Source organism: Lutjanus erythropterus, chromosome 13, assembly GCF_056507025.1.
Source record: "Lutjanus erythropterus isolate fLutEry1 chromosome 13, fLutEry1.hap2, whole genome shotgun sequence".
Classification (NCBI taxonomy): domain Eukaryota; kingdom Metazoa; phylum Chordata; class Actinopteri; order Lutjaniformes; family Lutjanidae; genus Lutjanus; species Lutjanus erythropterus.
Window position 1 is genome coordinate 35,401,890 of NC_139329.1, and position 26,853 is coordinate 35,428,742.

The 26,853-nt window shown below is 39.7% G+C and overlaps 1 protein-coding gene across 1 annotated transcript in view; it reads right to left on the reverse strand.

Annotated features, from left to right (window-relative positions):
* Positions 1-19,161, reverse strand: part of peak1 (pseudopodium-enriched atypical kinase 1) — a 149,541-nt gene extending 130,380 nt beyond the window's left edge. Inside the window, exon 1 of the mRNA XM_084733784.1 lies at positions 19,001-19,161. The gene's annotated coding sequence lies outside the window, so the exon portion shown is untranslated. The remainder of the gene's footprint in view (positions 1-19,000) is intronic.
* Between the last annotated feature and the right edge of the window lie 7,692 nt (positions 19,162-26,853).

Below are 26,853 nucleotides of genomic sequence, written 5' to 3' on the forward strand. Positions count from 1 at the left end.
CTGGAGCTGGAGTTCATGATTGCTGGTCTCACTGCCTGCAAAACTTCATGAACATATTGCTCAATTTATTTGTGACAAACATCTACAAGGCTATTAATGACGACTCACAGACAGCCACTTACTCATTCTGTGAACTTTCGGCATTAATTTAAACTTTAATTAACGCAAAACGGGCAAACAATAACACAAGTTACGGGCTGGAATAGAAATTACACAGTAAGCGTCTAAAAATCAGTCCACAATAACTCTAAGTAAGAAGAACGGCCTCTTTAAGTGCTTTGGAACATCTTGAATCACGATTTTTTACACTTTACAATGACTGAACCCATTTCACATTTTCAATGGCACATTAAATACAAATGATAACACGAGCGGGGGCCTTTCACAGTGCAAGAAATGGTATCATCTTCCCTATTTCAGTCCTCTCTTGAGTGCTCTTCCCGCCGCACCTCTCTTTTTCTGACGCTAAGAGAAACAAACATAGAAAGGGTTTCCTCTGATCTTTGCTGAGTCCCCATCACGTGTTGGTGCAGGTGTTCCACTCCAGCACTCGCCCAGAGGGAAGACGATGTGCTGGCACAAGGGAGAAATATGCATGCCAGGATAAATACGTGTGTGTGTATATATACTCTACATTTGCATCTTTTCTTCTTCAGCGAAGAAAACAAACACGCTTTCAACATCTCGACTGGAACTCCTCCTTAACGTGCATTAACAGTGCCAGAGGGGAGAAACCAATCCTTATGTTTGAACATCAAATTTTCACTTTGATCTTGCAATATGCTGTCCCAGTACTGAGTCCAGACATATAAAATTAACTGAATACTGGCGCTTGTAGAGCTGTGGTCTAGTTTGCCAGCCTCTTGCTCATTGGCTAGTTTGTGCACAGCCACTGTTCCTGTCAGTCAACAGTCCTCTGGATCATAGCGCTTCCAATTCCTCCTCCTCCTCCTCCTCCTCCTCCTCCTCCTCCTCCTCTTCTTCCTCCCATGGCCCAGATCTGGCTGAATGCCAATATCTGGGCAGGACACCCGTCTGCCACCACAATGGCACACTCACACACAAGTTTCACGAGCAAGCAGCCAATTCAAACAATAAATCCACAAACTTGGTCTTAATGTCCCAGTAAGCGCTACATGCTGTCTTTCACGCCATTCTCAGACAGACACGTCACACTCGTCTCATCCCCTACGGACGACCAGCCAGGAGCCCCCCCGTCAGCCTGCCAGCCTGATATAGCTGTGGTATGGGCACGGGTGTGGGCCAGGATCCGGAGGAATGGGAGTGTTTGTTTTCCTGCCATTTCAATCTTCATGTGATCCAGGTCATTTCACGCAACGAACAACAAGCACTTACACAACAACTGGGGGGAATGCCGCCGTCGCAGAGATCCGGCGTGCACTAATATTGCTAATGAGATCACAGCGTGGATGGGCTGTGTGAGTGCGAAAGACAGCGACTAACAGGAGGGTGTAGAGTTGAACAGATAATTTGAGATGTGCCCTCACTCAGCTGGGTGACTTGAAAATAGGGTGAGTCTGCAAATTTAATTTGAGCAGCGCCAACAGGATTATTTGCGGAAAAGAGTCTCGCTGTGTCAGGCAAGGTCAGCCAGTGGATGTTTGTTTACAAGTCATGAGGTGGTGAATCCTGGGATGCATTTTCACCGAGAATGTTGCATAATGGCTTGACCACATTGGAATGCTAAGTGACAAATGCTGTGAGGTTTGATTTTTTTTTTTCTGTTTGCCAGTAAATTTATTGTCATGGCTGCACAGCCTTAACTTTGTCCTCAGTCAATACAAATAAAATTTTATCTCATTATCCAAACAGAATCAAGGATGCATCATTTCAGTTTCAGTCATTCATGGTCAAAGCCTGGCTGTTATATTGATCTTGACACTGCAGTGTTTCCCACAGAACAACAGTTTACCTGTGGTGAATGTAAATGTATTAAATTATAAATATTTATATTAATTAATGCATGAATTCTAATAACATATTATAATAGAATAATAATTATTGTATAATTTCCTATTTCACCATTTTTATTTTACTTCACCTTATTTTAGTGTTTATTCTAGGGTTGCACAATGTGGTAAAAAAAAAAGTTATATTGCAATTATTTTGACCAAAATTGTGATATCCAATATAATTAGTGGAAATTATAATTTTTGCATTATAATTTTCTTTTTGGCTCAGAAAAAAAGTGACATATGTTCGGGTGTTTACCAAACATGTTTCATCTGGAGATTTAAACTTGATTATAAAAAGGTTGCACATTTTTTTCAAAAAACGTTGATAATATTGCAATTGATTGTGCAACCCTACTTTATTCACAAACTACTTTAACCTGCTCACTTTGCTTTTTCCATCTCACACAGACGCCTTTGGTCTCTTCCTGCAAACACTCACCTCCCTCTGTTTATCTCCCTGTATGCGTCTGATCTGCTGAATTTTTTCATCAGCAGTTTGTTTTTATAAAGCTTCCCAAAAACATAACCAGCGTATTTTTTTTTTTTTTTCAATTCAATTTTCACAGCAGCAGCTGAGCAGCGAGGAGGAGGCTTGCTGTTAATGATGCCATCAATTAAAACAATCTAAACCACTGTGGTACCAAATGATGTCGACGCCAACCAGGGGTGCTTTATACAAATTTTTACAGAACAGCTGCTTGGCTGTTGATGACCTATATATTAAACAGGAGACTCTATCTGTGTGTTTCTGTGCAGAGCAGAGTGTGACTGTAACACAGACCCCAACAACAAAGCGAACAGGTGAAACAGGGGTACAGTGTCTGGAGCAGGTGATCATCTACATGAAGCATGATACAGCCTGATCATGTACAATACATCCATCTAGTGCTGCAATGGTGGCGATCAACAGGTTGATATTTATGGTGGACATTCATTAAACCATTGTGTCAAGTATTACCCAGCTTTATTATCTTATCATGATACTGATACAAATTCTCATGAATAGTGAGATAATTGCCATTATGACTATATTATGGCTCTTGATGACCCAATTACTGCATTGTCTAAATCCAAAAGAAGAATTATTATTTCTGACAATGTTTTGAGAGTGCCAACACTGGCCTACAGAGGTAGAAATTGGATTCATATTTCATTACATTTTGTTTGACGGTCTATGCAGCGTAGCATGGTAATAAAACTGATTAGATTATATGGCTGCATATATTCCTGTCAGCCGCGACAGTTCAAGACAGCACTTAACACGACGTTCCCAATAGCTGAAATCAGCCAAAGCCAAGGCACAGAGGTATTAAAGTCGTCCCCGTCCATCACTGAATTAGGACGAGATTAGAAACTGCCATAAAAGACAAGGGGTTTTATTGTAAGAACAAGAGATAAGAAGCAAAGCATTTCTAAATTTTACATTCGAACAGAAAGAAGTGAGTCACGATGACCTAGTTTAGCATTCAGAAGAGTGGAGGGAAGGTTTTATACATTTGCAGTGTCAGGAAGAGCCATTAATAAGTGTGGATTTGCAGAGAGGCACCACACCCGCCACCTCCATCCATCTCATCTGTAATTTATGAGACTTCTATATTCCACTGAGCTTTGTCAGGATGCAAATTAAGAACCGTATTAAACATTTAGACCATATAGAATAAATCTGCACAACTAAAGAAAGTTAAAAAAATAAAATAAAATACTACTTTCTAAGGCAAAGCTGTGCAGCTGATTATTGTTCTGGTATCCAACAAACAGACAAACCCATAAAACCCACCTCCATCAGCCTACCATACTTCATCCTGAAGAGCTTCAGATTAATGTACGAGATAGTATTGAGGCATGCAAGTGGCCCCCATCCAGCCCTGTAATCTCCAGCAGCAGGCAGAGCTCAGGTTCACCATGGTAAACAAGTCCAACAGCAGCAAGGTATGTCTAACAGACTTCGGCACAACACGTAGCGTGTTATTTTAAGATGCAGGCTGAGTCCAGGAGTGTTAGTGAGGTCAAAACTTGGCCAAAAGCAACTACAACCCCTCTGTGCTCTCAACACATTTGAATAAGCCAGAATTGTTTTGGCCTCGCCATAGCCACGACCAATCACAGCGGCCTTGTCCTAACTCAAACAAATACTTGTGTAGATAGATCACCACAGATCCCGTGAGGGAGGACTATCCCTCCATATATGGAGCTCAATACAGTATCGGGGCTGTTAAAAGTTCATGTAACTTTTTTTTTGTTGTTTAATTAACACCACTTGAAAATCTAATCCAAAATCCAACATGGAAACAATGGAACCACAGACATTTGAAGCTTTGTTGACAATAAAAGTGTACCCAAGACTGTAGAGAGAAAAGCATTTTCTTTCCTGACAGGCTTTGTCAGGAGAGGTTTTGTTTCCTTGTTTGGTGACATTTGTTCAGGGTTCTCCCTGCCTAGCTAACTCAAAGGCTCCCTGCCTTTGTATTTTTTGGCCATGGCCTTTAACGAAAATACTGACAAAAACATGGGTCTACAGGCTTTTTCACACTGAAAATATTGTGCCTTTTATCAGCAACTGCATTGATGTGCATGCTTGTTATGCAATTTCTGCAATATTAAGGTAGTGTGGTTTGCAGTGAAAGTTAAGTTAGCTTACATGTCAAAAGTAAAGTATTTCATCATTTAGTAAGACATACGCACGTCAGCACAAATATTTTCCTTGATTAACAGGTCAAAAGCTGTTCAAACTGCCATGCTTGTATCCCTCTCTGTGTAGGCCGACTTTATCAATTCATTAAGTCCATTAAAAAGTGTGTGACAGCAATCGATCCCACAGTAATAAGACCGGAATCCTTACTGTAAAAGTCACCTCCTTTTCGTCCTGTCCTGACCTGATCAGAAGCATTAAAGTGCTGCGTAAACTTCTGTCAGTTCACTTTGGCACCAAAAATGAAGAAGTTTGAAAAAAAAAACAAAAAACAAAGCCAATGTTATTCTCAGTAACTTTGTGCTGACTTGCCCATATTAGTGGAAAATCATTATCAAAAAATTATACTAAGTTGTTTCATGAGGCACAGCTACTTTGATTGATCATAGGTAATTAATTTATTTCATTATTTATAGTTATTTGAATATAAAATAATTGCAGTTTTTTTCAATAGCGTCCATCACGTCATGTGACCCAGTGACTCCAAATCAATACTGAATTGTATTACTACCCTGGACAAATAGAACCCATCTTTTTTATTGGATTTTAGTGCTTCTTCTATTAGGCTCTGTCCCTTTTGTCCCTATTTCTTTCCAGTTTCTTCATCTGCCGTCAGGCCGCTGTGCAAAACTGATATTGTGATTTTTTTTCATTTTTCAATTGAAGTAACAGTTCACCTCAAAATAAAAAAAAAACATACTTTTCCTCCGGCTTGCAGTGTTATTTCTCCATGATGATATCGAGTGCAGGGATTACCATCTTCTCTCCATCATAATGACACTAAATGGCACTTGGCTTGTGGCGCTCAAAGCACCAACAAATGCATTTGAAAAATTCAAAACCAGTGTCTCTTTCCAAAAGTCATGACCCTTTTATTCAAGATGATCCACAAACCTTGTTGTGAGCAGTTTCATGCAGGAACTACTTCCTTTCCAGTGGAAAGAAAATAGTTCTGGTAGATTATACTGCAGAAAGAAAGTAGTTCCTACATGAAACTGCTCACAGCAAGGTCTGTGGATTATCTTACCATTTAGTCTTATTACACTGGAGAGAATATGTATTTTTGATTTTGGGATGAACTGTCCCTTGAAGTGTCCCTGAACATGTCACACGTGTTCTCCAGTCTTTTGTCACATCCAGGGAAACCCTGCTGTCAGGTGTAACAGTCAGTCAGGATGTTTGATAGTCAGACTATCAGTCAAATCCCTGACAGCAGTGGCCACAGGGCCAGACTGGTTCAGACACTCTCAGAGATCAAAAGCCTAACTGTGGAAACACTATTGATGCAGGGGATATTTTTCACCTGTTCTTACAGACACATGATGACAGTGTTGAAAATGTGTGAAGGTGGGTTCAAATGCAAATGACTGCATGTCACTGTATTTGCAGCATCAACAGTAAATTCTATTTGTCTTTCATCATTATTTGCTTTATCCCATATCCATCCATATCCAGATTTAATCACCAGAAATGCAGAACTGTGGGACCGAGCCTGAAGGCATTTCACTTCTAAATGAAATTGGAAACCAGATTCATCCAGGGATTTTGATCTCCCACCACATATTGTTAGGTCTTTATTGGCCATCTCTCGTTCCAGCCTCAGGCTGTAAGCTCTGTTAGTTCTCAGACTGGGGGAGGTATTAGCAGCTAGGATTGCAAAAATCTGAGAGAGAACATTTTATTCAGGCAGAATTTCTACATTTCATCGTAATAAAGAAAGCACACATTGATCCCATGAGAATTCTGAGAGTTAAGAATAGCAAAGTTACTTCAAAGACAAGAGCATTAATTGGGCGAAAAATTAGGCCACATTACCAAAAATGGATTAAATACTGCGTGACACATTCCTTGTTTTTGGTTTGAGACTTTTGAGATCAAATATCCACAAATCTATGACAGAAATTGGCAGAGAGTTTAATTTGATGCATTTTAGCCACTATGCTGTCACACAAGAATTCTGTTAGAGGTTTTAGTGCCAAGTTGAGTTTGTAGTCTTCATGGGAAAAGGCTGGCTAACTTTTGCAAACTAAGTTTCAAGTAACCGTTAGTCCTGCCAACACTCTATGGCAGCTATTTTCACATTTCTGTACAGTCCTCTCATAAGGATGAGCATTTAATTTAAGATTTGTCGTGATAATGTGACAAAAAGTGGTTGGGCTGTAAGTATGTATGAGCCATGATCTGTCAGACTGACACATCTTGTTAACAACTTAAGTCCACCCATAGTGGATTTGATTGGCTCAGACTCCCAAAACAATGGAACTGCAAAGAACTGTTTTTGTACTTTTTGCTCTTCAGCAAAAATGTATAGAGATATTTGACACCTTTGATATGAAGTTGTGTATTATTTCCCCTGTGTTTATTTAAGCTGGGTAAACAGTGCAGTATGCAATAGTAGCACAATTCTTTTATTTGTTTTCGCAAATTTCTTCATTTGTTACAGATAAATAGTGAAGTAATGCTCAGTGTAATAGTATCTCTGAATCTCACCTCACTGCCCAGCAGGAAAATTTATGGTCTCAGTGCTTTGAAGCCAATTTGACATAGTGGCCAAACCATGTAATGACAGCGTCACATGATGCTCTATGGCCCAAAAAGACTTACACTGTGAAAAAGTCAGCTGTAAAATAGCAGTTACATTATTTTTCATTGTCACAACCAGTGCAAAATGTCTGAGAATTCAATGCATTCAGTCCAGTAACATTTGGAAAGTCTAGAAGAGCTGCACCACAACATCATTTTATTCCATTCAAGTTAGCAGAGCATCTTTTATTCGCTGACAAATTCAACCCCACACTGTGCATTCACAATGCTGCAGCTGCTCATTTACTGCCAGAATGTCAACTTCGCTGCTCACCTTTTCCTCCACTCTGCGGGCATCCACTGTCACTCTCTGCCACCACAGACAGTCAGTAATCTGCCACCACAGACAGTAAGTAATCTGCCACCCGCCCGCTTTTTCACTTGTTAAACTTTCACACAAGGCGGTGAAATGCAACTCTGACCAGTCAGTAGTGTTTGTTAGCTTACCTTTATCATCAGGACTGAATCCAAACAAATCTTTTTAGTAGTTAGTCCTGTAACTTAATCCCCCAGATGCCATGTTTGTCTGCACAGCTGCGCTGCGGTGCAGAGACTGATGGCGTGTGCTGCACGTTACAATACAGCATCTTCCTATAAGTTTAATATAAAGAGAAGCATCTGTATTTATGATGGTATTGAAAATTCTACCGTTGGGATTTTTCAATACCCTGGTATTCTGTAATACATTTATACGATCCAAGCATAATAACAACATTAGTCCAACATTGACTCAGACTGTGGAAGTAGCCACATTAGCTGCACAACATGCTAATGCCAAGTTCAACAGGTTAGCCTACGAATAAAAACTAAAACAACATTAAACATGGCAAAACTTGCAGCCTCCAAGTTTGAACTTGCATCACACACAGCTTGAGCTTGAACTGTTACTGGATCGTACTGCCTGCAGAATTTCTGGAGGCACTGATTTATTCATTTAACTTTCATTTGAGTGTAGAACGAGAAGCCCAGCCTCATGAAAAAAAAGAAAAGCCATGCACACTGCGGTTGTGGTGGTTGCTTGCCCCCCGCCCCCCCCCACGCGGTTGGCTCGTCAATCGCGCGACATTTCAAAATTGCAGTTATTGCGACAGCCCTTGGGCTTCAGCCACAACATGACTTATGATTCACAGTCTACTGCACTGTTAGTAAGTGGGAGCCTGAGAAATAACAGAACATCTCAAGCTTGGAATGCAACGCAGCTGGAACGGACTCGTGAAGGAATCTCCAAATCAAGCTTTTGGTTTCAGGGTCAGAGAGTGTACTCGAGGCCATAAAGTGTGCGAACAACTGTGTGCAAAGAACACAAATTCGTTAAGGCTCTAATCATTAATACTGTTATGAGAAATCTGAGTGAGCTGACTTTGCTTAATGGCCAAGAGCCACAGTTTTCCTTCAGAAATATTCAAACTAAGCTCATCTAAGTGGTGTTGCGGATGGTCTCCAAGTCTGAGTGAAATCCTAGAAGGGTTTGAAACAGCGGTGCACCATCAGGTCATTCAACATGAAAAAAAAGTATTTATTCTACATGCTGTCATGTTATTATCTACTGATGGCCAAAAGCAACAGTTGATGTAATGTCTGACATGACCCACATCAATCAGCAATTAAAGAGACATTAATGAGACAACGTAGTGCTTTTTACAAGCAGGGAGACAGGTGAGAGGTCTGGAAGACGTCAACAGTGAAAAGGCCTTACATCACCACTGGCTCTAGCTCACCCTTTGTTTTATGGACCCCACAGGATGACGATGATGGTAGGAGTAGTCTATCCCACACCCACCATTCAGTTCAAAAGGAAGAATATGTGACACCATTAAATCACTGGGTCCAACAGCTTTAGCCCATTAAGTCAGTTTGGGGTTTGCTGAATAGCTGAACTCTGCCTGGCCCGCGAGGAGAGGAGACACTTTTAAATCACAAGCTTTGGTGAAAGGACAAAGTTTGACAAGGGGGTGAGCAGCAGCACACAGCTTTTAGCCACAGTTAAGTCATTAAGGTTATCATCTAAGCTAATAACCCTCATATGTATGCATAGCAAAACTGCTGTGGCAGAGCAGCTTATAATAATGCATTCAAACTTAATGGAAAAACTGCATTAATTATTTGTTTTCAGACTGCACCTATCATAAATTGCTTGTCTAAAGGCTGGATATGAGCATTTTCCCCGCAAGCTGCTGTGCCTTTTGATTAATTCAACAGTTTTTATATGCACAAATACAACATTATTACCTCAACTCATCTAATAGCTCATTAGACTTGCATTCTCAAGGTCAACACCTCAGCTAATAGCTTATCAGCAAAGCTACACAGCCTTGAGTTTCCCAGATAATCACAAACGTTTACAAAGTCAACATTCCTGAAAAGGTCAAACAGAAATTCATCACTGCTCTTGAAACAATGAATAAATGGCACGGTGACATAGAAAACAAAGCCAAAGCAGTAAAGATTAGAGGCAATAAAACGTGCAAATCATCTTCTGACGATTAAGTTGATCAATATTGTATTTCTGCTTTATCAGATTGCATACTGGCAAATCCAAAAAAATAAAGCTGAACTCCTGGTAGTAAAACATACATATTTAATGCAATACTGCAGATCTAATTTTGCTGGTTATGTGGAAACATGCATACTAAAGCAACAAATCTATTAAAGTTCTTAGCCCACTTCACTGCTTTAATGCGCGTTTGAACACTTGTTATGTGTATAACGCACAAACAAACATGAACGCATCACACACAAGGTTGCTGGTGAGACACTGGCGATTGTATCTCTCTCACAGATCAAACCGACAACAGTGGATGCCTTCTGGCTTGATATATGATCACAGTGCGATCTGCTCCTTCATCATCCACCACCTTGCGACAAGCCACACATCGAAGACTGATTCATAGACTCATAACACTGATGACACTCGGTCAGGCTGGCATAACACTGATGTCCTGTCACCTGCAACAAGTTTGAAATCAAGTAAAGAACTGAAAATGTGATGCATATTAATTTAATCACTAATCACTGTGTCAACTATTTCTCTGAACTGGTCAGTAAGTATTTTTACCAAACTTAAACCGGTTATGACATGGATTTATCTTATCTCTGGCGAAATATGCAGGAAAGATGATCACTGGCGATGTATTTTTGCATCAGTGTTGGGCAAGGAAAAAAATTGAAATTAATTACAGACCATCTGTAATGTTAATTTTAGCAATTTCTGACTCATACATGGCTGATAAAGTGAACAGAAAGTATAAAAACATTGAATAACAGTGTTATATGACGCATGGTGTAAAGTTCTAACATGGAGGTGATGAGAAAACGTTTAGAAAATCTCCATGTTGATAATCCTCATATATTGTGTTAGAGTGCTGACAGACAGTTAACAGGATAATGCTGGTGTCTCGCTGCTGCTGCTGCAGCAGGAGGAGGACGAGGAGGACAGAACTTTCTGTGCTTCACCTTCAGTACTCGTGCAGAACACTTGTTCTGCTGTGATGAGACATGTCCAGTTTATGAAGCTCAGCCATGCTGTTGCATCTCTGTCTAAAATACTCCCAGACTTTAGATGACTGCAGCAGTGCTTGCTCTCTGCAGCTCATTCTCCGGGTGAATCTGTGCTCTGCAGGCGCAGCAGTTCATAGCCACGAGTCAACGCACATTATGCAAATCAACATGTTTCCATAATCGATGACGCAGATTACATTGATGACTCACCCCGGCCCTAACTTCATGAAGAAATGCAGAAACGTTCAATTAAAGAATAAAGTTTATGATTCATAATTTCAACACAATAAGCTCTGTTCTTTAATCTACTCAACTTATTGTGGAGCTAAATAATATTTCACCATTCATCTGGGTGACTTGAATCCAGAGGATTACTTTAATTTGTTCTGACATCTTCACACCTGGATGATTCAGATGACACCACACTGACTTTTAGTAGGTGCAATGTTATTGCCTTATAGCTGCAAAATGTACTCGGTATAAACCACAACCAGGAGCTGCCAACACGAATCACATCAAGGCCAGAGACCCAAAACAAAAAGCAACACGGTTGCGGCTCTGCTTTTATTGCAAACAGGGCTGAAGTTTTTACACATGGCTTCCAGCCCAAACTGCACTTTATCAGGCTCCACTGACCTTCTGAAACCTGGAGTGTTTTGTTTAGTGGAGCGACTACATGGTCAAATCTGTGATGGTGTGTAAAGGGAACAATGTTGTTTGTCACAAAGAGTGTGACATTTGGAAAGTGTGAAGTGAGACTGAACTTTGTGCACTCGAAGACCTTAATTTGGAGACGCCAAGTTATGCTGAACTTCAGACCCAAATCCTAGTTACCAATCTCATTAAATATATACACTCAACAAAAACAGAAACACAACACTTATTTTTGCTGAAGGTAACATATGTACGGTTTATTTCTCTCAAATTTTGCCCACAAATTTATCAAAAAACTGTGTTGGTGAGCACTTCTCTTTTGCCAAGATAATCCCTCCACCTGGCAGGTTGGGTATAAAGAGATGCTAATTAAACAGCATGATTATTGCACAGCTGTGCCTTGGACTGGTCACAAAAAAGGACACTATAATATGCCCGGTTTTATTTGGAAAAAATAATAAACTGTGGCTACTTTACATAGGGCTACAGATGCTGATTTTCTTCCCCCAGAGGGCAAAGTCATGACCCGTCCGAATTGGTTAGGGGGCAAATAGAGACCAATCAGAGACGGGTCATGATGTTGCCCTCCTGAGAAGAAAAAAAAAAAGGTATCTGTAGTCATGTGTGAAATAGTCAAATACACCTATTGTGTGCACAGAAGAAGTCTTACATTTTTTATTTCAGTTCATGAACAACAGTGTTGCATCTATATTTTTGTTGTGTATACATCACAAACCGATCATTAAACAAGGCCGGCATTCTCAGCCAACTGACGACAGGCGTTGGCAGCAAAATTTCTGCTCGGTTTGATCATTAATTCATGTGTCCAGGGAAGCTGTCAGCAGGATAATGTAATAAAGACGAACAGTTTACTGCCGCCAGACCTCTGCAAGAATATCAGAAACTAAAATTTGAATGCAAGTCTTTGATCTTGATAAAGAAATTGTTAATTGACTTTTCCCTTGCCGCGGACTGGTCAGAGTCCAGACGAAGCAGCCCCCGGAGTGAGGAGGGACCGTTCAAAGACACTTCGGGAAAAGGAGGTGCGTGGATCTGGACTGGGAGGCAGGATTTTCAGAGGTATCACACTGACAAGTTTGTATGCTGAGCTCATAAGGCTTGAGTCACAGATTTGTAAAAAAAAACATACATGTCTTTGTACAAATACACCCAATTTCAAAACTACGGTAACAGGATTGTGTTTAAGACTACTGTCCCTCTTTCAGTGCGAGTGTGCATGTGTGTTTGCTCCTTGACCTCTGGGTCACACCTGTTACCGAGCTCAAGCCCCGGCTCAGGGCAAGAGGGGAGAGGTCAGGGGTCATGGTGTCACATGACACTTCCTTCACGGATCCGTTTCGGAGCCCACACATACACACGCATACTGTCAACCAAAAAAATTACCTCTTATTTATGTCAGTAAATTTTCCCAAGAACAAATGTTTGTGACACTCATTTTGGCTAACAGGCACGTTTGGAATGGTTTCTGATGAGCAAACACTGGCTTTAATCCCAGGTTATAAATATCTCTGTTGGCCCTGCAGTGTAATAATAAAAACATTATATTGAAATCAAGTTAAGACAGCACTGGGGCTGGAGCTAATGATTATTTTCATTGACAATTAATCTGTCCATTATTTTCTCAATTTATTGATTTGTTGGTCTTTAGAACTTAGGAAAACCGTGAAAAATGTAAATTGTCTTTTTCCCAGAACCCAAAGTGATGTCCTCACATGTCTCGTTTTGCCCACAACATGAATATATTCACTTTACTGTCATGAAGGCACAAAGAAACTGGAAAATATTAATAATTTGGGCTATTTTTCCTTTAAAAATTACTCAAACCAAATATTTGATAATCAAAATAGTTGCTGATTAATTTAATAGTTGATAAGTAATCAATTAATTGTTGCTGCTTGACACCACACAGTTAGAAGATCTTAATGTTTTTCTTTATTTCTCAAACACATTTCATTTTTTCTACCAATCACATTGATTGTGATTCCAAAGTAAAACATTTGGAAGTCACAGTTTTATGCAGTATAATGTAAGGATGCAACTAGCGATAATTTTGTTGTTCAGAGACAACCAAGCAAAGAGTTTCTGCTTTATCATTCTTAATCCAAAGATTACAGTCTGTTTGATCGACAACTTGCACCTACATCCGCTTCCTAAACATGTGTGGTTATCTTTCTGATAACCAAATACTGATTAGGCTCGTTTCAGGTGAAAAATCGGGGTCAGTGCTCTTTCTGGCAAACAGAAACCACTTTCACCGCAACTCACAATGCGAAGGGGGACAGATTTTGTACGTCTCACTGCACTGCCATTTCACGATACGCCTCGAGGCCAGCGAGTCACCAGTGACATTCCTTTACAGCACAAAAAGAGCCTATTGTAATGGGAAAGGTAATTTATGTCACATTCATGCCATCTCTTTTAACACACTGATGTAATAGCATAGATCAATACTCCAGCTGTGGTTCTTTGATGGGCAAACAGAAAGGTGAAAGGCAAATAAAATACTTGTCACTGGTGAGCAGCTGCCATGAAACAGGAAACATCATGAGACGTTCAGATGATTTAAGCGCATATCCTACAACTGTCAGACTTTATCAGTCAAACACAGTGAACACAAAACCTCTCAGAGCCGTGCGAAATAGAAAGATCGAAATCAGATCACCACAAAACACTATCATCCTGTTGCTCCCCACAAAGAATGTCAGGTATGTTCTCAGATCAGAAAAGTAGGAAACAATCCAACAAATATTTGTCCTACATACTTTGGGGGACAGACATCCGCAGGACACTTATCAGAAGGCGAATCTGAGATCTTGGGCAAACCCCCCCCCCCCCCCCCCCCGGGTCCTGCCATAAACAGGTGAAGAAGTAACAATGTCAGACGCCTCCGTTGACACTGTCAACTCACGAGCAGTAATCAAAACAGGAGCAAGGAGCAAGTGAAAACAAGAACTGACAGTCCCACATGAATGCACAAAGAACAAACATCTCATTTATCAAGAGGAGCCCAGTGTCTGTTTTGAATGGGCCGAGGTTTACGGCGCTGATGCACTTCAGCTTTCACTGGCCTGAACTTGTGACACTGAAACTGAAGAATGTTTCACTTTCACAAACACATTCTTCACATAAACAGAAGGATTCAATACCTAACGTTGCACAAGAATAAAATATGTTGTGGATTTCAGCAGAAATGTGACTACGATTTGACTGATACTGGATTCTAGGGTGGGATACCGATGTTTTCCCCTAAAGCCGACAATGTTTTGTGTCTTTCAGCCCACATGCTCGTGTCCAGACACCGGGACTGACAGTCCACCTTGGACAGGGGTCTGACCCACACATGTGACTTAGTAGAAAAAATTATCTGGCTGATGTGTACAGCACACGTTGTGTCCTCCACTGCTCACTGACAAACTGGAACTGAAATGTCTGGTCAATTAATTGATTAACTGCCTGACAGAAAATAAATCTGCAACTTTTTTTTAAAATCTGATTAATAATTTCAACAATAATAACTATAATAACAATAATTTTTCAAGAAAATGCCAAACGTGTGTGAATTTGCAGCTTTTCTTCAAGACAGGCCAACCTGTGGCTCTGGAGCTGCATTCAGCGGCTCCCTGCAGCTCTGACAACAAAATTATAAGAAAATAAATAATAGTTTTTTTTTACAATTTAATTATCATTGTTATAGGCCTAAAGTCTTCTTACGTTCTCCAATTGTAAAAATGTGTAGCATACACACCATTTTTTAAAGTAATATTCTTTTTAATATTTCATCAGCTGAAATCTGCTAATGGCTCGGTGCCTTTTCCTCTGAATTTTGCTGTCTTTGCTCGTCTTGAGTCTCCCTCAGCTACCCATGGGTGCCAAATGCAAAAAAAAAAAAAAAATTATCTGAGGATAGTAGAGAGTTTAATAGTTGCAGCTCCAGACAGATTTTTTTTTTGTCTTTTTCTGGGGACAAAAAAGGCTCTTTTGAGAGAAAAGGCTGCAGACTCCTGAGACAGCTTATATGATAGCAAACAGAACGTCTTAAAGTTTTGGACAAAACAAGATTTTTTTTGAAGCCGTCACTGGTAAATTGTGATGCTATGATGCTCAATACTTGATTTTTGACAATATCCGATATGCTGATGTTTTTTAACTCACTGTGGTCAATTGCTGATGCCAATAATAATATATGCACCTCTTTTTTCCACCTTTGGAAAGGGAATTAACATATTATTATGTATTTTCTTATAGTGACGGCCCCCTGCAGGGCTGCAACTAACGATTATTTTCACTGTCAATTAATCTGTCGCTTATTTTCTCTGATTAATCAATTAGTTGTCTGGTCTATAAATATGACATCCAAAAATGTCTTGTTTTGCCCACAAGCCATAAATGTTCCGTTTATTTTCGAAGAGTAAAGAAACCAGAAAATATTCACATTTAAGAAGCTGGAATAAGAGAATTTTGACTCTTCTTTCTTAAAGAAAAGTCTTTTTCTCTGCTGATATCTTTTTCTGCTGGTGCCTATTTCGCTTTGCTCTCCACAAAGTTCAGAACGATCGAGCTGACAGGTGTTTAGATGGACAGTTAAATGTGTAATGTTTAAGAATAATGTGATCTGGCTCATCTTCACATGACTGACACTGAGCAATCATTGCAAACAGCAACTTTGCATATTTTTTTAAGGCACTTAAAAACTCCACATCACAGCCACAGTCCCGTCACATGCACACAGAGCATCATCTTATCAGAGGATACCAATTCAATCCTGCTCTGAACAACAAAACTGAAGTTTTAATGTCACTGTTGCATGTGACCTGGTTCGTACTACAGAATAATGGGAACCAGAGCTACATTTTAGATAATGCTACCTTATCATTAAAGTGCCTGTTCAGTGATTTATTCTTGAACTTTTAGCAGCTGTCTGTCAGATCAAATAGCTTCTGGATGATTCAGAACTCAAAAGGTCACATTTGAAAAATGTTCGTGTCTCATCTACAACCTCAAATTTGCTCATTCACACGCCTCCATTCAAAGTTTTATGTCTGTCATCTTCTTTTAGGCGGCATTAATCTGCAATTTAGAGGAGCTTTTTTTTTTTTAATAGAAAATTAGTATTCTGCAATATTTTGTGTGCTATTTAATGCTGTAAGCTGTTCGTGCACTCTCGCTTTTGATTCAAAGGCGCAGAGAGAAACTAATATTCAGAACATGACTCCATGCCTAAAATTATTGCTAGTATCAAAGCCTGGCGTTATGTAGACAGTGGCAGCTCATTTATGTTGCACACTAGCTAACAGATGTCCCAATCTGGAGTCTTGTGTAAATGACAGTCTTGACATGTCAGTCTGTCTTGTGTAATGTTGAGGTCGAAGACAGGTGTTTGATGGAAAAGGAGGACAAGACGGGATGATGCCCTGCACCTGTAGAGGGAATCCCAGGAAGAAATGACACCTTTAAATGAATATTTAGTTTTTAATAACTCCAATCTATATAAATATGTTCTATTTCTTTTAAAGGACCTGGGTGTAGGATTTAGATTTAAATATTTGTCATTTACACATTTTGTGCAAACACGTGATGATCTTACAGAGTAGGGCGTTACTGTAGAACTACTACTAACAACAGTGAGGCTGGGCCATAATGAATGGGACAAAATCAAATATCGCAAATACCTCGATATTACAACAGTATTGTACAGATGACTATTGGTTCCTTCACAAAATATTAACAATGCAGCTTTTAAAACCAGGAGAAGACGTCGCTGATATTCGTCTAACGATATCCAATATCAATATATTTCCAAGCTTTGATCTATCCATGTAATAATCTACTCTGTGTAATATTTATTTCTTTTGCACTACTTGTAATGTTTACAACTTGCTCACACTTGACTTCTACATAGAGTTTGTATTAATGTTTCTGGTTACTGGTGCATCTTATATGTATTTATATTTTTATCTTAGAGCCTGACGGACATATTGGCCACATCGCCATCTACATATATGTTGTCTTTTTTAACATGATACAGACTGTTATTACTTTATTTTCTTAATTTAATTTGCAACACTTTTTGTAAATATTATCATTTTTCCCTTTTAATTTATTAGAACCAGACTAAATGACATAACGGCTGACTTCTTATGTACATAGCAGTCCTGTCTACTCTTCATCTTTACTTGTTTAGTTTTTATTATTCTTGTTTCTAGCTGTTATGTCTACTCTGCATCTCTAAGTACTAGGGCTGCACAATTAATCACAATATTATCAAAAACGCAATATAGCCAAGTGCGATATCCAAATCGCACAACTTGGAACCAATACGCAATTTTTGGAAAAAGGACCGACGTGTGAGAAAACAACATTATACTTATGTACTATAGATTCCCCAACCTAAAAATCTTGTTCTCCAGATGAAAGAAAACATATTTGTTTGGAACAGACCTACAAATATCAGGACATCACAATTTTAATAGTTATTTGCAATGCAAAAATTATAATTCCCACAAATCGTATCACATTTCGCAATCGCAACTTCAGTTAAATAATCACAATATGACTTTTCTACTACATTGTGCAGCTCTAGTAAGTACAATGAGAGCCATGACAAACTGGAGTCAAATTCCTTATTAAGTGAAAACACTAGAGGTGCAACGATTAATCGATTATCAAATTAATCACCAAATCTTTAAATGATCTGTTAATCAGTTTTGTGTCGTTTCTCAAGAGAAGACAGTCAAAATTCACTGATTCCAGCTTATTAAATGTGAATATTTTCTGGTTTCTTCACTCCTTCATGACAGTAAACATCTGAGGATGGCATCCTGGGATTTGGGAAATGCTGATTAACATTTTTCACCATTTTCTGATATTTTATAGGTATGAAGAAACTATAAAAATCAGTGGTTGCAGCCCTAGTGCACGCACATACAATAAAACAGCATAAAAACAGATTTAAAAAAAAGTGAATTATGTCTCATCTAACACTGTCTCCCTCTGTAAGACACTGGTGGTCCTTGCATGGACCCTGTTAGGTCTGCTATGCTGAGTCAAACCCAGGCTGTCCCACGCTGTAAACACTGAGAAGTTGTCTTTCTTTACGGGCTCGTTTCCAAACCAGGTGAACGCCGAACTAACTTTTGCGCAAACCCCAAAACAAGCAGCGCCGCATTTATAAACAAACGGGGTTGTTTCCCTGTTTGTTGTTACCAGACTCACTGAAGTTGTGACAGAAGCAGCAGCAGAAGCAGCAGCAGCAGCAGCAGCTAGGTTTGGTTTGGTTTGGTTTGTTGCAACGTTACGAAGTCAGTCAGTCAGTCAGTCAGTCAGTCAGCACGCAGTCAGTAATTAGCTCTCATTCAAATCGCTGAAACGCAGCAACTTGTCCCGGACGAGGACTGCGCACATTTCGCGTGTAGTTAGCGCTAATGTTAAGTCTGAAAGCCGCTAGCTTCACCCGAGGAGACACGACATTCCCCCGCTGTACACACTGGAACTTGGCAGCCGAAGGAAACTGACGAGACTTGTAGCTGAGACACTTTCAATTTAGGAAAAAAAGAGGAGCCCTCCGCTAACTTTTCCTCACCTTTTAGACGCCGAGTTTCTCCCCGTCGATTCTACCACTTCTTGGCAGCCATTAATCCCGGTTTGGACAAGGTCGTCCCCGGCAGGAATAACGAAAATCCGAGTGTGTTTGGCTCAACTCTTGGCAGAGCCAGTGATTTTTCGCACTCAGCTCCTCTCTCTCTCTCTCCCTCCCTCTCTCTCTGCGTGGCTCCAGTAACAGCCGCTCGCTGCAGTTTTTTCCACAAGCACGGCGCGGGAGCGAGCGCACTGGGATACTGGGCAGGCCGGGAGAACCGCGTGAACGCGCAATTTACAAGGCACACCGAATAAAACCGTCTGTGGCTCCTGATTCAACCTGTTTGCTCTGAATTTGTCATAAAAAAAAATGGTAGTATGAGTTCACAAAACATCTTCTGGAGTTCAAAACACTATTGATAACCAGTTTGCCTTTACAAGAAAACACTAAACATATAATAATATTAAATCAAATAATAAATTGCATGGACTATATTCTTAGAAAAGAGAAAAGAAGAGGGACATTTTAGCAGCATCCTGGTAGGCAAAAAAGTAATGACAGAAATGCATAGGTTAAAGTGTTGATGAAACCAATAACAGATAATTTACAATAAGTAACAGAGAAAAAAATAATTTACCTGTTTTATATGCATACCCCCATATATGTGTGTGTGAACAGGCATATACATTTGCACACACACAAAAAAAACAAGAAAAAACAAACTCTCTTCTAATAATGCTAAGCATCATGTGTATTGCATGCAATAATCCTGCACAGTTATCTATTTATATACCCATACATCCAAATACTTCCTTATGTGTATAAATACAAGGTGTAAAGAGTGCATATAGCAGGGCTGGGCAATTATTTTTCATGGGGGGCCACATGAGAAATTGGTCGTGCTGCCATGGGCCAGACACAAATGATATAAGCTCCTAATATTGTCCTCTCTAATAGTGGAATGGTCAGAAGTGTTATGTAGGGCACTTTTACTGTGAATTGCCATGTGATTAATTGTGGGCTAATATTTTGTTAGCAGTGTCCAAAACTTGATTTTTTACAGTGAAGAACAACATGAACAACACAGACGTGCAGCACTGAGTGAATAAAGTTAGAGTTTGATGTAAAAGATACAGTTCATTATCAGTACCAATGGACACAGCACTGGACCCTTTCAAAATAAAGGCCTGATAATGGTTTACTGGTAAGCAAAGTACTATTGGCTGTTTTTGCTAGAATTTTACATTTTATATTTTTTAATTCTTTTATTTTCTGCCTTCATTTTATCAGTATTCTATTTACCACTAACCCCTGTACTGTTTTGAGCTGCTGTAACGTGAATTTCCCCAGTGTGGGATCAGTAAAATTTATCTTAGCTTAATTTAGCTTTTTTTTTACACAGTTAGTACTTATACTTTTTATAGTTTAAGTTCACTTGAATACTTTTACTTGAGAAAGATTTTGGGTGCAGAATTTTTACTTGTAGTGGAGTATTTTCACAGAGTGGTATTAGTACTTTTACTTAAGTAAATGATCTGAATAGGTGCAACTAATATAATCCCAGCTACATTAATTCAGGTTTAGTTGTTGTCAGTATTGTTCATTACACTCGTGTGTTTCCCACATTGATGAGACAAAATATCTGCTGAGAAAAAGATATTTATTCAGTTTCACATGTAATTTGTCTTCTGTTTAAACCATCTCACTGGATGCAGAAGTCATTCTGGGTGAGGTATCTTATACAGTCAGTAGTGTTCACTGACCAGTGGAGGAAAACACTGATGTGCAGCAAATGGCCACAGGCAGGAGTCAAACCCACACAGCCGCTGCAGAGAACTCACAGCCTCGGTATACGGGGCCGATGCTCCACCAACTGAGGAAAATACTTTTACTTAAATATGATTTTGAAGCACTTGTGCTTTTTCTTGAGTATTTCCATTTGGTGTTACTTCATAAGGTTCCAGCAGTAAATATCAGAAGGAAACATTTGACTTTTACTTAAGTTTATTTGACAGTGAAAGTTATTTTGCAGATGAAACGTTCCACGTACAAAACAAAACAAAAACCTCTTTATATTCCAAGAGTTTTATCTTGAACCCACCTGGGGGGTTCTACAGAGAACCCTTTTATATTATGATACAGATAAACGTAAATGGTTCTTTGGTTTAGCCCTGCAGGAAAATCCTTTTTGTTTCCCGGTGGAGCATTTTATGAAGCTTCCACTTGGAACCCTTTCAGAGAGTTCTACCTAGGTTATACCTAGAACCATCTGTGAAAGGTTTCACCCAGAACCTGCAATGAAAATATTCTACAGTGAACCTGCGGTGTAATGGTTCCATCCAGAACCCTCTCTGGGGATTCTATTATGAAACTTTCCACTTTCCCCAGTTGCAAACAAGAACTCAGTCTTTTTTATATTCCAAGAGTTTTATTGATAACCCACCCAGAGGGTTCTACTGAGAATCCTCTTACATTCATAAAAAGAACCCACCTTGGGGATCCTATTGAGAACCACTTTTTATTATGATGCAAAAAACCCTTGATGAAGTGGGTCTTTGGATGAGTAGGGTTCTTAAAGGAACACTCTTACAAAGAACAAAGAACCCCTTATGAACAACTGGTTCTGGGTTAAGCTGCCCCTCAGGAAGAACCCTTTTGGAACCTTTATTTCTAAGAGTTGTCAGGGATTGTGTACAATACTTTGTTTTCCTGTCACATTTCTTTGCATTGCCTGTAATGAAAAGCCACATTCACAGATGATAAATTATGAGGCAACACTTCAAAGCAAAATTGATTTCAAGTAGTTCTAATTATTCAAAGGTGTGTGTGTGTGTGTGTGTGTGTGTGTGTGTGTGTGTGTGTGTGTGTGTGTGTGTATGGAAATGACAGCTGACTTGAAGAGGAAGCAAACAGATGTTCAGTACAAAGCCACAGTGAGAGTGTGCATGTCACAGTTATTGAAAAGCGTTGAGTGCAGTCGGCGTGTCTTTTACTGACATGACGCTTCTCATAAGGAATAATGACCGCTACAGAGGAAATCCCCTCCCCTCCTGCTGCCTTCAGGTGCAGTTGGAAATATTTAAATCATAATTAGAACCCAAGTTCACATGAAAAACTATTTTCCCCCTTCCACTCTGTGGATAATTTTTAGTTCAGGACACCAACAGCTTCTGTATTAAATCATCCATTTAGTTTTTGATGCAAATTGTTTGCAGCTGATGTAAAATACTATTAAAGTCACACCCAGTTTGTTGAGGCCTTAACATTTGCTTCTACAGAGTATTTTCCTAAAATAAACATCCAGTAAAGAAAGCACTAGATTACATGTTTCAGCCGGCAGCAACAATAGTGACATTTACAACTTCAGAACTCAGATAAAAGAGGAGAACCTGAAGGCAACGTGAGTTTGGGAAGAGGAGGAGGAGCTGAGCCAGGGGTTGACATGTGGGAATGACTCAAGTTTTTTACAAATTCCAAGCATTGTTTCCTCCTCCTCCTCCTCCTCCCTGCCCCAGTCCCGGGCACTGAGGCCAAGGATTTTCCAGGGCTGGGGGGAAGATGGAGCGGATGATGGATCCACGAAGAGGAAGGATGACTCGTTTTTTCCTCTTTTGCTTTTTTAGGAGTGATTCTCTCCTTCTCCAGCTGAATAAATAGGAGTCAGAGGGGTAATGTCATATAGTTTTGAAAATGTCTCTCTGGGTTTTGTATCGTTTGCCTGCCTCCCTCACCTGCAGCAGAGTACAGATTATCTGAGGAAGCAGCAGGGGATGAAGACAGAGAAGACAATAAAACTAACCCCACTGGTAAAATTGCACATTTTAGGAGTTCTACATTTACATTATTTGCCGGGATAATTAATCCATAAAGGCCTTCCCCTCAGTGTTTATGGGTATTAAGATAGGAGGCATATAGTTGTTAGTAAAATTAAAAGGGTTTCTGCAAGTTTGTTAAATTGAAGACTTTTCAGGTTTGCAGTTTAAGACCTATTTCACATCCATATTAACAAAAATGGACATGCATAATTTGCATCAATGTTGGCTTTGTTTTGCAGTTGTATTTTCCCTAAACACACATTTAAAAGAGAAACTGAAGTTAATGCAACTTTATAAAAGTATTGTTAACATCACAATTCAATAAATTTTAAAGTAAAATCATAATTCAAAATTGTGTTTGAGATGTTTTAAGGCCTAAATTTGAAATAACTGGATTTTTTAAGGACCAGCAGAAACCCTAAGTCAAGGTAAAGTCAAAACTGATGAAACAAATGTGTTCTTGCTTTTTATTATACTGTCATTAGAGGGCACATCATCACAAAATAATGTTATGCCTCTTAGTTGGAGCTCAGAGCTCAAAGTTCTGAGAGAGTGAGAGTGAGACGCGGGGGGGATGAGTCAGGGTCGGCTGGAACAGACGCAGCAAAGTTTGAACTGACTCATATCTGCAGCAGAGTTCATAATAAGAACATGAGAGAATGAGCAAAAATAATTCTTCCTATTATGGAAGTAGGATAAGCTATAGCATGGAAGCAAAGGAAAAAGAAAAAAAAAAATCTTGTCATTAGTCATAGTGGGAAACTTTCTCGAATCTCAAAATAATGACTGACTATCTTGAAATAGTCCGAAGCTTTCTCAAAATGACTTACTCATGCTGAAATAATGGCTTAGTATCTTGAAAAAATAACATGGTATCTTGAAATAATGAGAAACCACAAAATAATGATTTTGTAATGCAAAAAATGAGGAAACTTCTAAAAGTAATGAGCTAGTATCTCAAAATAATGAGAACCTTTCAAATAAATGGCCGTCATGTATGAACGTTTTCTAGTTTTTCTCTTATATTTGCTCTTAAACAAAGGACTAAGAGGAAAATAAGAAAATCCTATGTGGGATTCATGAGACGTCTGTTCGTGTTTGATCTCAAATCAGACGTGTGTCAGCAAATTAACAATTTGAAACGTCCAGATAAATCCATGCAAGGGCAGCAGACTTCAGTGCCATGTGCAAACCAATGACATCTGACAGGTAACATTCACTCAGAAAAAAATAGAAAAGAAAGGGAAATAAATGCCTCAGAAGGACGGCAAACATGGATGAGCACCCTGGAACCTCATTGAAGAGGTTTCTCTGTTGGGGGTGCAGCAGGTGCATCCAATTTTTAAACACAAAAGTTCTTAAATTGTTGGCATGTGCAATTATATGTCATATCCGTGTGTATGAATGATTCATGCATGAGGACCAATGATGTATCCCCAAATAATGAGACAGCAGGTCAATATTTTCAGGAAGTTTCTCATCATAATGACTCACATGACCTTTTTCCTCACATTGGCAGAAATTGGCTTCCACACTAAGAGAAGCAGACAGACCTGACAGGAAAGCCACATGCACGTCATATTTTTCTCTGATTGCGTTTGAAGGAAACTCTTAATTTTTTTGCCCTTTGCTTTTTTTTTTTTTTTTTTCACAAGATCTCATTTCCATTATAGCATTCAGGAGACAGTCACTCTGCCAGGAGACATGGGTGAAAGCCTTTATTACGGCAAGTGTCTGCCTTGCTTTAAGCAGGTCACAGAAGACACCAGCTGCAGGAAAGCTGTTCTGCAGCTGACTCAAATGTCTGACCTTAATGTCCTGTTAGGGAAATCAACTGTCAAAAACTATTACACTGAACCTTTGTTTCTCCTCCGAGCCCTTTGCAGAGGAACTTTCTGGCGATGCAGCGTGGGTTATTTGAAATCATCTGAACAGGAGTTGCATGGTAGAAACTCATTAAAAAAAAAGACATTTAACTCGTGTGTGAAAAAGTTGATCGATCACAGTGAACGGTCACCTCCCGTCCAGAAGCTGAACGGTTGCCTTCAGTGGTGACTCACTGGGCTGAAAGCTTTATCGATTAGATAAAGGGGGGGTTTGTGTCACCAGAAAATATTTTTTCAAAAATCGATCACTGTTGGAAAAAAACATTTCCCGAAATGTTTATCCACCTAATCAAGGCACAGCCACATTGCAGACAGCTCTGATCGTGCCTGAGAAAACCAACAAAAGGTGGCTCATTTTGACCATAACAGTGCAAACAGAAACCAGTGAGGCCATTGAGGCCGTTGAGTGCCTATTCAGCACATGACGCCTGACTCATCCTCTCTGCTGTGAGTCACTCCCTCCCTCCTCTGGTCCAGGATCTGTGGCTCTCTGCTGGAGCTGGCTCCTCTCACCTAATGTCGACCCACCGCTCCACGGGCAGGAAGCCGGCCAAGGATGCAGACACGGCCCCACCGAGGAGGAAGGGGCTGTTTTTATTTCAGCTGCGAAGACAAAGACTGGGTGTGATGATGGTTCGGCGAGAAGCCAGGGGACGCCATGAGGGACTGAGGCACTGCCACGCTGCTTCCCCGCTCCAACAGCTCTGACATGTCTTCAAAAACACATCTCTGCTTTATTTGGTATCACCGAAGACAGACTAGCAGCTTGGAGTTGGGTGAAACGGGTCAACATCTGGACTTAAACTAAAGGTAAATGATGGTATGAGGCAGTCATCCTTCGCCCCTCTCTTTTCCGTGTTTTTTCTTTTTTTCTTTTTTTTTTTTACAGCTTTGGGCCAACATCAAAGCAAAAGAAAAAGGCTCAAGCTAAGCTCATTACACAAATGAGCTTTGGGGCCCTTCTGCACACACAGAGCAGTGAACATGTGAAAGATGATCCCAGAAGTTAAAAGGTAAACAACTCTAATAAGGTACCGAGCGTCTCAGTGGTCACACTCGAAGTAGTTCATCTCCCACAGTACTGTGCATCTCACACATATGAGAGCTAGGATTTTGTTATATCTTGCGTATTTTGATACACCGGCAGCACAACTCCAGGGATGAGCGGTCAACCACACTGGTCCAAACTGAAATGTCTTAATAAGTGGACAAATTACCATGAAATTTTGCACAGACATTCATGATCCACAGAGGATGAATCATAATTACTTTGGTCATTCTGACATTTCCTCTAACTACTGTGAGGTTGTTTTTGGGTATATTCTGCACCCTCGGCCTGGAATCTGTTGCAGAGCGACTTGAAGCTTCAAGAACTAATCTCTAAAAGTTAAATGCTTTTCAATCCAAAATGAAAGAATTAGAGGCAGATTCAATAGGATGTGGACATTTTTAGCTTACCTGGTTACACATAACTGAATCCTAGAAAGTTCTGATTTTAATGTATTTTGTGTCCCTTTGTGTTTGTCCCTTTGTGTCAATAACTTTCTGTGCTGCTGACTGTCTTGGCCAGGTTTCCTGTGTAAAAGAGATTTTTAATCTCAGCGGGACTCACCTGGTTAAATAGAGGTTAAATAAAATAAAGTTAGCTGCCAGCTGCCAGTTGATGTATCCTACTGACTTTGGGAATTCCCTGACTTTTCCCTCTACTGCCACCATGAGGTTGATAGTTCTGGTTCTGACACACTTACCTGTGGTTTTGGATGGATTACCACCCAATGTGGCACACATTCATTCATGTCCCCATCAGGATGAAGTGCAATCAAAAGGATAGTTTGGATTATCTGAACTGCTGTGGACAGCGTCAGCAGAAAAATGTATTTTAGCCACTTAAAGAAGGTCCATCGAAAAAAAAAATCAATATCAGTTTACGTGCAGACTATATTTAGAATGTTTTTACCTCTGGATTGATCAGTTACTTTGTGTTATTGTGTGACTTTGGTGAATCAGAAATAACTTTTTCAAACACCAAATTCACACTGTTACACAGACTAACAAATCAGATAGACCAGCAACTCCTGTCTTTTTCTTATATTTTTGAGGCTTTTTATGCCTTTAACTTATAAGACAGCTGAAGATGTGACAGGAAAGGGGGATG